The sequence below is a fragment of the Bos taurus genome, unplaced genomic scaffold (assembly GCF_002263795.3).
Source record: "Bos taurus isolate L1 Dominette 01449 registration number 42190680 breed Hereford unplaced genomic scaffold, ARS-UCD2.0 Leftover_ScbfJmS_1396, whole genome shotgun sequence".
In the NCBI taxonomy this organism is placed as follows: Eukaryota; Metazoa; Chordata; class Mammalia; order Artiodactyla; family Bovidae; genus Bos; species Bos taurus.
In genome coordinates this window covers 308,403-319,794 of record NW_020190496.1, presented here as the reverse complement: position 1 = coordinate 319,794, position 11,392 = coordinate 308,403, and the positions used below count along the sequence as shown (strand labels likewise).

General features: G+C 45.0%; 1 protein-coding gene across 1 annotated transcript in view; it reads left to right on the top strand.

Annotated features, from left to right (window-relative positions):
- Positions 1-11,392, top strand: part of LOC100296695 (X antigen family member 5) — a 265,171-nt gene that overhangs the window by 19,686 nt on the left and 234,093 nt on the right. The window lies entirely within an intron of this gene.

Genomic DNA, 11,392 nt, shown 5'->3' with positions numbered 1-11,392 from the left:
CAACAATGGCAGGCTCTTCCATTCAAATTTTAACTTCATTTGATAAAGAGAAAATCTACACTGAAATCCTTGTCGGACAAGCTTACACATTTCTCTTAGAGTTGATAATTTTCTTAACTGTCCTTTACAGATTTTTAATAGCATACTTATAACTCCTACTATTCAAAAGTCAGTCATGAGCTTCACTGTAACATTTTACAAAATGCATTCCTTCCTCCCATACCTCCTCTAATTTTATTTTTTCAAAGATCTGATAACTTAATACCTGACAATTTGGTCCACAGTGATAAACGTAATGTCTAAAATCACTTAACTAAAACGATTCCAAAGTGCCATTAGCAGAGATCACATAAAACTGTAATATGGTACTTTCAATGCTATCTTCTGGAAGAACAGTTAGGTCTCCAAAGCATGGGCATTTGAACAGGCCATTTAAACAGGCAGATTATCAATGACTAATATACTCAATGGGAGGCCTACAGATCAAGATATTCAGTGATTAAGTGGCCTACCCTTACAACTTTTCTGTAAGATATTTTAAAATTTCTTACATTTTTTTTTCAAATGTCAAATATAAGAGAAAGTCTAGGTTAAAAGTCTCTTAGGTATTTTCAATGGTTTCTGAATTATCTGTATGAAGCTTTGACTTACTTGTATACAGTTTGACATATGTATCCACCATTAAATCCAAATCGTGTTTTATATCAAAATTTATGTTAAGCAAAGCCAAGTTACTTGATCTTTGATCTGTCAAAGTGTTCCTCAGGTATGCTTTGAGATGCTTTCGCCCATTTTCATAGCGTTCATTCTCAACTTTCATCACAGGAAGAATACATAGGACCTTCAGCAATGCATAAACATTAGGAAAAAACTTGATGTCTGGTAGATGAAGGGCTTCATAAATAGTGGATGGAAGTTCTATATCTTTCCCTCTGTGTTTCCATTTGATTCTCCAACAATGCAGCTCAGCAGAGAGTGTGTCAGGATTAGGTAAGTCACTTCGGTACATGTCAGCATGGTGCTCCTCTGATGTATTGAATTTGAGCTGTCCCATGACAGAGGGTACCAGGGATAAGCATTAAAGCACTTTGAGGTGCTGTTCTGAGAATATATCTTTCAGTTCCTGAATAATGTGTTCCACAGTTGGAACACTTAAGAGTTTCTTTATAGTAACTCTCAGAGGTTAGCTGAGATTCCAGGTTACTGTGCTGAGCTCTGCAAAATTTCCCTGGGAGTTTCATCTGAATATCAAGTTTGGTTGCCAAATTTGTGGCTTCCTCAAACCAAAATTCATGATAAACTTCAATATTTTCCATAACTTCATTTAGTGAATGTAACACTGCAGTCAAGCTACTGGCTGCAAAAAAAGACATCAGAGGTTTGCCCCTGAAGATTTTTCCCAAAAGCTCTTGTAAAATATAAAACATTTTTAAGAACGACAATGGTAACGATGAAATCAAAATCTGTTACCGCACTACAGAGCACAAATGCTCGGCCAGCTATACAGTTATTCCATCTAACATTTGTGTCACTATTTATGCCATCTAAACATAAAACAAGTGGTTGTAGGAGGTCCACTAAGATTTCAAAATCATCATGCCTGCCTGTCCACTGAGAATGGCAAATTTCCTTCAGTTCTTTGCCCCTTTCTTCATTGTTCTGAAAGAGGAGAGAAATTACATTTTCAAGCTCTAAAAGCAGTTGTGGTGATCGATGAAAAAAAGAACAAACTTCCTCAATTGTTCCTAATGCAACAGATACTCCCATAACAGGCACTGGTTTTGCCAACCACATATTTAAGGCACAGGAAGAGCAGAGTGTGTAGATAGCTTGGGGATATTTCTCTAAAAGTCTAGAAGCAACAACTTTCATTTTGGATGAAAATCCACTAGATACAATGTAAGCCTGGCCACGACAGTACTCCATGTTTAATCCCCATTTCTCAGTTATTGTAGTGTGAAATTTCACAGCCAAAATTTCTGCATCAGCTTCGTAAGGCAGGAAGCCTACAAATTCCTCTATCAGGTTGTGAGCTTCGTCAACAAACCTCACCAACACCGGCAGGTGCTCTTCCCCTGCTATGTCCACCACATCATCAGTGATGATGGAAAAGAAGTGAGAATCTCTCACTTCCCTGAGGGTTTCTTCCCGAATGCAGCTCTCACAGATCTCCAGCATCTGTTTCTGCTGTGTTTTGGAACAGAACAATGTGTTAACTGCTGTTGTCTCAAAGCGCTTTCTCAGAACCTCTTCACCAGAATTGATCCGGCACTCTAGCAGTGCTTGAAAGTTATCAGGAAGACCTTCTGGGATTTCATCAGTTTCATGTCCATCCAGAGGTATGTTTTGTTTTCCCATAAGAATCAGAATTTCAAATAAAGATTTTAAATATTCTTTGTTTTCCTTCTCTTCAAGAGTTAAAGGTAAAATGTCTTCATCCTGCTCTTCACCAGCTTCTTCTGCACTGGGACTCTGAGCATTGCTGTTGTTTATTTCCTTATGTTTGGGTTCCTGTTCAGAAGTTTCATCAATTTTTTTCTGTTTCAGTGTCCTGATTTCATCTTCACTCAATTCTTTTATTCGTTTTCTGTGTCTACTATGTGGATTATTCAAATGGCTGGTAAGATCGAATATTGTTGGTATGGCATTATCTCGGAGAACTGTCCTGTAAGGACTAGTTCTGCAGATCATAGAAGTTTCAAAGTGTTTGGCACACAATCGATAATGTTTATTTAGTTGATCAGCTGTTTTATCTTCTAAGTCTGCTCTCCTACAGTTCTCCACCCACTTCTGGCATCTGGTCGGATCCCGCGGGAACCTGAAGAAGGCCAGGTCCGACTGCGTGCTCTTCCGCGTGCAGTTGGGGGCCGCGCAGAAGTTCGGCATCATTGTCTGCCAGCCGCCGACCTAGCCCTCCCCTCCCCGCCTCCTCAGGGCAGCCCGCCCGCCGCTCGGGGCCGGGGAGGGGAGCCAGGCCGGCCGGCCAGCCCGTGAGAGCTGCGGCCTGGGTCTTAATTATGCTCCCTTGGCACACATCAGGGTCCTCTGCCCTGATTAAGACATGGAGATGTTCCAGTCATGGGGAGGCTCATGCTGTACACAGGGTCCTTCACAACCTGTCCAGCCCTGTCTGCCCTCCTGCTGACCTCAGTGCCAAGGAATGCTTTAATGGGGGAAAGAGAAGCATGGATCTCTGCATTTGTGGAGAGATTTACATGGCGGAGCCTCATGCAAATTGGTGAGTGTGAGGTTTCTCCCCACCTGCTTGGAGGCTCACCTCTGTATTTTCCACCACCATGTCCCCAGGGAATGTGCAGATTACATTCCATACATCAGGTAAGAAGCTGGGTGTGTGATGGGGAGACACAGAGACATATCCTGACAGTGAGACAGTCACGAGGTCCTTGGGGCCCTGTACCAACGCCTCCCTCCCCCACTACCTGGCCAGGGTTCTGCTGAGTCTTCCCTGCCTCCTCCAAGGAGCCCAAGCCTGCATCCAGTTCCTCCTGTCCTCATTAGCCGCGACCTTCCGTCTGCACTGGGCCTTGGGCTCCCATCTGCAAATGGTGGCCTCTTTGTCGTGGGTTGGGCAGATTGTCTGAGTGAGTGTGTGTACACAGTGTTTTCACAGGGCCCCTATCAAGGGTGGTAGTCATGTCAGGAAGTACTGTTCTTATCAGTATTGTTACCGTGGGCTGCTGTGTACTGCACATGACTTGCCCTCCCTGAGGATGGGGCCACAAGCTTTTATCTCTGTAAGGAGGCATGGTAGAAATGTGATATCACAGGTCTACTTCTAAGACCCACGAAAGTGGGGTCCATCCAGCCTTCCTCTTAAGACTACTCTCATATGCGGATCCATGAACAGCTCAGAGACCAACCCTCTGGACAAAACCTTCCCAAATAGTTCAGAGACTTCATGCCTGGGGCAGAGATCCATGAACAGTTCAGAGAGCACTCATCCTGGAGAGCAACCCAAAACAGCTCAAATTCGTCACACCTGAGGACACAGACCCTAACCATCTTAGACAATTCCAACTCTCAGTTCAGTTCAGTCGTTCAGTCGTCTCCGGCTCTTTGAGAGCCTGTGGACTGCAGCATGCCAGACCTCCCTGTCCATCACCAACTCCCGGAGTTTACTCAAACTCATGTCCATTGAGTCAGTGATGCCATCCAACCATCTCATCCGCTGTCATCCCCTTCTGCTCCTGCCTTCAATCTTTCCTAGCATCAGGATCTTTTCAAATGAGTCAGTTTCTTCGCATCAGGTGGCCAAAGTATTGGAGTTTCAGTTTCAGCATCTGTCCTTCCAATGAATATTCAGGACTGATTTCCTTTAGGATGGACTGGTTGGATCTCCTTGCAGTCTAAGGGACTCTCAAGAGTCTTCTCCAACACCACAGTTCAAAAGCATCAATTCTTCAGTGCTCAGCTTTCTTTATAGTCCAACTCTCACATCCATACATGACTACTGGGAAAACCATAGGCTTGACTAGATGGACCTTCGTTGCAAAGTAATGTCTCTGCTTTTTAACATGCTGTCTAGGTTTGTCCTAATTTTTCTTCCAAGGAGCAAGTGTCTTTTAATTTCATGGCTGCAGTCACCATCTGCAGTGATTTTGGAGCACCCCCAAAATAAAGTCTGTCAATGTTTCCACTGTTTCCCCATCTATTTGCCATGAAGTGATGGGAGCAGATACCATGATCTTAGTTTTCTGAATGTTGAGTTTTAAGCCCACTTTTTCACTCTCCTCTTTTACTTTCTTCAAGGGACTCTTTAGTTCTTCTTCACTTTCTGCCAAAAGGGTGGTGTCATCTGCATATCTGAGGTTATTGATATTTCTCCTGGCAATCTTGATTCCAGCTTGTGCTTCATCCAGCCCAGCGTTTCTTATGATGTACTCTGCATATAAGTTAAATAAGCAGGGTGACTATATATAGCCTTGAGTTACCCCCTTTCCTATTTGGAACCAGTCTGTTGTTCCTTGTCCAGTTCTGGTTGTTGCCTCCTGACCTGCATACAGAATTCTCAAGAGGGAGGTCAGGTGATCTGGTATTCCCATCTCTTTCAGAGTTTTCCAGAGTTTCTTGTGGTCCACGCAGTCAAAGGCTTTAGCATAGTCAATAAAGCAGAAGGAGATGTTTTTCTGGAACTCTTTTCCTTTTTCTATGATCCAAAGGATGTTGGCAATTTGATCTTTGGTTCCTCTGCCTTTTCTAAATCCAGCTTGAACATCTGGTCTCAGGTAAATTCAGATCCTGAAGACAAACAGCATTACTCACAGCCAGTTCTACAAGTGTTAAGTTGTAACCACTGTGGTTGCTGACCTAAAGTGCATTGTGAAGGAATTTAGGGTGAAAAACAGTGTGAGGCACACTGTGCTTTGGACAAGTTGGCCTTTATTTATTTACAGATACCTCAGGAAAAGGTTCGGTGACCCTAGAGTCTTGCATCTTCCACACACAGAAAAGCATGAAAATAAGGAACTTGTGACATCTGATCTCTGTGTTTCACAGTAATCTTTTACCAGTATGCACGCTTGGCTGCATGTACTTCCTAGGCAAAAACCATACTGACTTCTCTGCTACCTCCTCCAAGCAGTTTCCTCAGAGCTAATGGAGGAGCTGTGTCCTGGGTTGTAGTTCCCAGGAGACTCCAAATCCAACTTAAACTCATAACTCTCCTGTTGTATGCTTTTCTTCTTTTTTAAATTTATTTTATTTATTTATTTATTTTGCTGTTGACTGGTTTTTCTTAAAGTCCATAAATAAGAGAGTAATTCATACCCAAAATGTTACAGACATTGTTTACATAGTGAAACTCTGAAAACTGATTTGGTGTTTTCTGCTTCTCTCTACTTTTCAATTTTTGTTTAATGAGTATGGAGTTTTTTCATATTTTTTATGCTTTGCAAGAATTTATTTTATTTATTTACTTATTTTACTTTACAATATTGTATGGGTTTTTGCCATAGATCAACCTGAATCTGCCACAGGTGTACACATGTTCCCCATCCTGAAGCCCTCTTCCACCTCCCTCCCCATCCCATCCCTCTGGGTCATCCCAGTGCACCAGCCCCGAGCATGCTGTATCATCCATGGAACCTGGCCTGGCAATTCATTTCACATATGATATTATACATGTTTCAGTGCCATTCTCCCAAATCATCCCACCCTCGCCCTATCCCACAGAGTCCAAAAGACTGTTCTATACACATTTGTCTCTTTTGCTGTCTCGTATACAGGGTTATCGTCACCATCTTTCTAAATTCCATATATATGCGTTTGTATACTGTATTGGTGTTTTTCTTTCTGGCTTACTTCACTCTGTATAATAGGCTTCAGTTTCATCTACCTCATTAGAACTGATTCAAATGTATTCTTTTTAATGGCTGAGTAATACTCCTTTGTGTATATGTACCACAGCTTTCTTATCCATTCGTCTGCTGATGGACATCTAGGTTGCTTCCATGTCCTAGCTATTACAGTGCTGTGATGAACATGGGGGTACATGTGTCTCTTTCAATTCTCGTTTCCTCAGTGTGTATGCCCAGCAGTGGGATTGCTGGATCGTATGGCAGTTCTAGTTCCAGTTTTTTAAGGAATCTCCACACTGTTCTGCATAGTGGCTGTACTAGTTTCCATTCCCACCAACAGAGTAAGAGGGTTCCCTTTTCTCCACACCCTCTCCAGCATTTATTGCTTGTAGACTTTTGGATAGCAGCCATTGTGACTGGCGTGAAATGGTACCTCATTGTGGTTTTGATTTTGTATGGTTTTCTTTAAGTAGACACTACTCCAGCTAACAGCTCTCCTTTAGCTCGGAGGCTTCACCCCCCTCCCCCAGAGCCTACAGCCTGCACCCTGGGACACAGAGCCCCACATCTTTCCCTCTGGGCTGCTGTGTTGGCATTTGCACTGAGGCTCTGTTCAGTCAACCCCAAGGGAGCGAGGCCTCCAGTCCTGCAGTCCCTGCAGTCGGGATTCATCAGCATGTCATCCTGAGGAAGGCAGATTCATCCCAGGGGTGGGGATTGCCTGAGAGCTGAGGGGTTCTGAAATTGATTTCCCATGTCTGGGTCCTCAGAATGGACTTAACCCACCCTGGCCACCTCTGGTCTTAGCGACATTGTATTCTGCCCCACGGGAGGTTCAAAGTGAATCCCAGATTCACAGAATGAGCCCCAGGGACCTGGTCCTCTCTGTCATGTCTCAGCACACACTGTGGGCCACTGAATTCTGGAGGTAGGAGAGGTCTTCCCCTCACTGTGCCTATGACAGCTCCCTTACATCCCTCTAATCAGCTGTCATTTCCCAGAGTCCCTCTCCTGGTGACAGCTGCCACAATTCCTCTCTATCCCCAAATCCCCACCCTCTCCCCTCACCTTCCACCAGGCCTCCCTCCCACTCCAAGAGCCTCTTTAGCCCCTCTCCTAGCCCTGCTCACAGGGCCTCAGGTACATCCTCACCCCATTTGTGGCCTCTCACCCAGCACCTGCACTGCCTCAGACGATCCCCTGAGGACCTTGCCTGGTCCCTGCATTCTGCAGGACACCTCTCTCCTGCTCACACACAGGTGTCTGTCTCAAAGTCCTGGTGAGGGCTGAACTGAAAATCTCTCCAGGATCCAGAGAAAATCCAGACCCAGACCATGCGTCCAAGCACTTCCCTCAGGGCTGGGGGAAAGGGAGGGGGTCTCTGAGAGAAAGAGCTGGGCTCAAGGTCCTGCAAGGGTGACAGGGTTTTCTTCAAGTGAGATGGCACCTTAGAAGTGCTTAGGGCACTGCAACTCAGACGATTGATTGCCTAGAACTCAGAGATGCCCCCACGGATGCCAGCTGACTCCTAGAGTGACCTCACTAAAGCAGCCACTGACTGGGGAAGCGTCTCCAGCCTGTTTACTGGGCAGTGAACACTCCTGAAGACTGGGTTCCACTGGTCCTCCAGTGCTCAGGCCCAAGACCCCCACTGTAGACTCTTGCCCATCAACCTCAGCACCTACCTGTGTGAGCCCTGGTCTGATCTGGGGTCTCTGTCCCTGTACCCCGTGAGAGCCTGAGCCTGTGTTTTCCACGTGGACTCCCCAGAGTGGTCTAGGATTCCTTGCCTCCCAAGCCCCACAACCAATCGCTGCTGCTTGTGAATTCAAATCTGCAGTGGGCGGGCATGGCCAAAATGGGGCTGGAGCATCCTCCTGGACATCTGAGAAAGGGGACTCCCCTTGGTCCAGGTTTGAGGCCTGGGTCGCAGGGTAGCAATCTCTCCATCTGTGTCAAAGGCTGCAGTTGGTCACCCTGGGCAGTGGGGGACGGTTTGTCCTTCCATACGCAGTACTTGCATTGGTACCAAATGAAACCCTCTCCCCTGTAGTGCCTTCTGCTTCCTGTGGTTGTGCTTCCCACGTCTGCAGGCACAATGGAGTGTTCCAGTTTCACACCTCACCCTCCAACACCCCCAGGAGGTGAGACCCCATGTGGAGCCATTTTTCATTCAGGCTTGTTGGTCCTGGCTGGGACCTGACTATTTGCATGGCTAACCGTGGTGTGATCACTCACCTAGAGCCAGACATTCTGGAATGTGAGGTCAAGTGGGCCTTAGAAAGCATCACTACGAACAAAGCTAGTGGAGGCGATGGAATTCCAGTTGAGCTATTTCATATGCGTAAAGAAGATGCTGTTAAAGGTCTGCACTCAATATGCCAGCGAATTTGGAAATCTCAGCAGTGGCCACAGGACTAGAAAAGGTCAGTTTTCACTCCAATCCCAAAGAATGGCAAAGCCAAAGAATGCTCAAACTACCGCACAATTGCACTCATCTCACACGCTAGTAAAGTACTGCTCAAAATTTTCCAAGCCAGGCTTCAGCAATATGTGAACTGTGAACTTCCAGGTGTTCAAGCTAGTTTTAGAAAAGGCAGAGGAACCAGAGACCAAATTGCCAACATCTGCTGGATCATCGAAAAAGCAAGAGAGTTCCAGAAAAACATCTATTACTGCTATATTGACTATGCCTAAGCTTTGACTGTGTAGATAACAATCAACTGTGCAAAATTCTGAAAGAGATGGGAGTACCAGACTACCTGACCTGCCCCTTGAGAAACCTATATGCAGGTCAGGAAGCAACAGTTAGAACTGGACATGGAACAACAGACTGGTTCCAAATAGGAAAAGGAGTACATCAAGGCTGTATTTTGTCACCCTGCTTATTTAACTTATATGCACAGTCCATCATGAGAAATGCTGGGCTGGAAGAAGCACAAGCTGGAATCAAGATTGCCGGGAGAAATGTCAATAACCTCAGATATGCAGATGACACCACCCTTATGGCAGAAAGTGAAGCGGAACTAAAAAGCCTCTTGATGAAAGTGAAAGTGGAGAGTGATAACGTTGGCTTAAAGGTCAACATATAGAAAACGAAGATCATGGCATCTGGTCCCATCATTTCATGGGAAATAGATGGGGAAACAGTGGAAACAGTGTTAGACTTTATTTTGGGGGGCTCCAAAATCACTGCAGATGGTGACTGCAGCCATGAAATTAAAAGACGCTTACTCCTTGGAAAAAAAGTTATGACCAACCTAGATAACATACTGAAAAGCAGAGACATTACTTTGCCCATAAAGGTCTGTCTAGTCAAGGCTATGGTTTCTCCTGTGGTCATGTATGGATGTGAGAGTTGGACTGTGAAGAAAGCTGAGCGCCTAAGAATTGATGCTTTTGAACTGTGGTGTTGGAGAAGACTCTTGAGAGTCCCTTGGAGTGCAAGGAGATGCAACCAGTCCATTCTAAATGAGATCAATCCTGGGATTTCTTTGGAAAGAATGATGCTAAAGCTGAAATTCCAGTACTTTGGCCACCTCATGCAAAGAGTTGACTCATTGGAAAAGACTCTGTTGCTGGGAGGGATTGGGGGCAGGAGGAGAAGGGGACGACAGAGGATGAGATGGCTGGATGGCATCACTGACTCAATGGACGTGAGTCTGAGTGAACTCGGGGAGTTGGTGTTGGACAGGGAGGCCTGGCGTGCTTCGATTCATGGGGTCATAAAGAGTGGGGCACGACTGAGCGACTGAACTGAACTGACTGCACTGGACTCAGCCTCCCTCCTACACAACTGGTGAACTCCATGATGAGCAAAGTTCTAAGCATCCTGTTCACTGCACCAGAGGGTCTGCTCCAAGAATGATGTGACAGGGTAGTAAACAAGCTTTACTTCTCCTGTTTTACTGATGGACATCAGCTTTGCTGATGGACAGCATTCGGAAAGGCTCTATGAAAGTGAAAAATCCTTACAAAATCTTCGTCCTTGTTCATTTAATATTAAGAATCAGTTAATTTAATATGCCACATCAGTAGAATAAGGGAGAAAAAACCACATTATCATCTCAGTAGCTACCTAAAAAGCACTGGACAAAATTCAGCATCCGTTTGAGATACAAAGACTCAAAGTAAAAGTAGAAGGCAAGATTTTCAATCTGATATAAAACATCTATGAAAATCCCACAGCTATCACCGTACTTAATGATAAAAGGCAGAAGTAGTTCCCCTGAAAATCAGGAAGAATAGAAGTATATCATCTCTTACCACTTCTATTCCACATTGTCCTGAAGGTTCTGGACAGGGTAATTAAGCAAGGCAAAGAAATAAAATGAATCTACATTGGAAAAGAAGTAAAACTATTCTATTTGCAGATGATGTAATCTTTTGTGGGAGCTCTCAATGACCTTTTATATATTCCACAGACACAGAGTCTGCCTAGTTGATTGTGTGCATTTCATCTGCAGCTTGTACAGCTGGTGGGAGGGTTTTGGGTCTTCTTCTTTAGTCACACTGCCCCTGGGTTACACTTTGGGTTTTATTTCCACCTCTGCATATGGGTCGTCCACTGGAGTTTGCTCCTGAGGCTTCCCTGGAGGACTTGGGTTTGCCCCTGTGAGGGCCAGGTGTGGAGGTGGTGCAGCTGCTTGAGTCACAGAGGTCCTGGTCCAGCCCTACTAACACTCCCGTTTTCCCCCCTAGTTCCTTCATCCTACCGAGTTTTGCGTGGGTCTATGTATTCTTTTCCACTGGTCAGGTACTCCTGTCCGCACTAAGCTGGTGTTCTGCATGCACTTCTGTGTCTGAGGGTTTATTTCTGATATATCCTTGGAGAGAGATGTATTCTCCATCCACCTACTCCTCTGCCATCTTGTCAATCCATGATATAACCGTGAGTATAGAAAATCCTAAAGAACCACCCTCTCCCCACAGAGACTATTAGACCTAATACAGGGGCTCGACAGGTTTACAGAATACAAGGTCATATAAAAAGCGCAAATAGATCTCTGTACACGTTCAAGACTTGTACAATACAAACTACAAAACGTTGCTGAGTGAAATTAAAGACCGTCTAG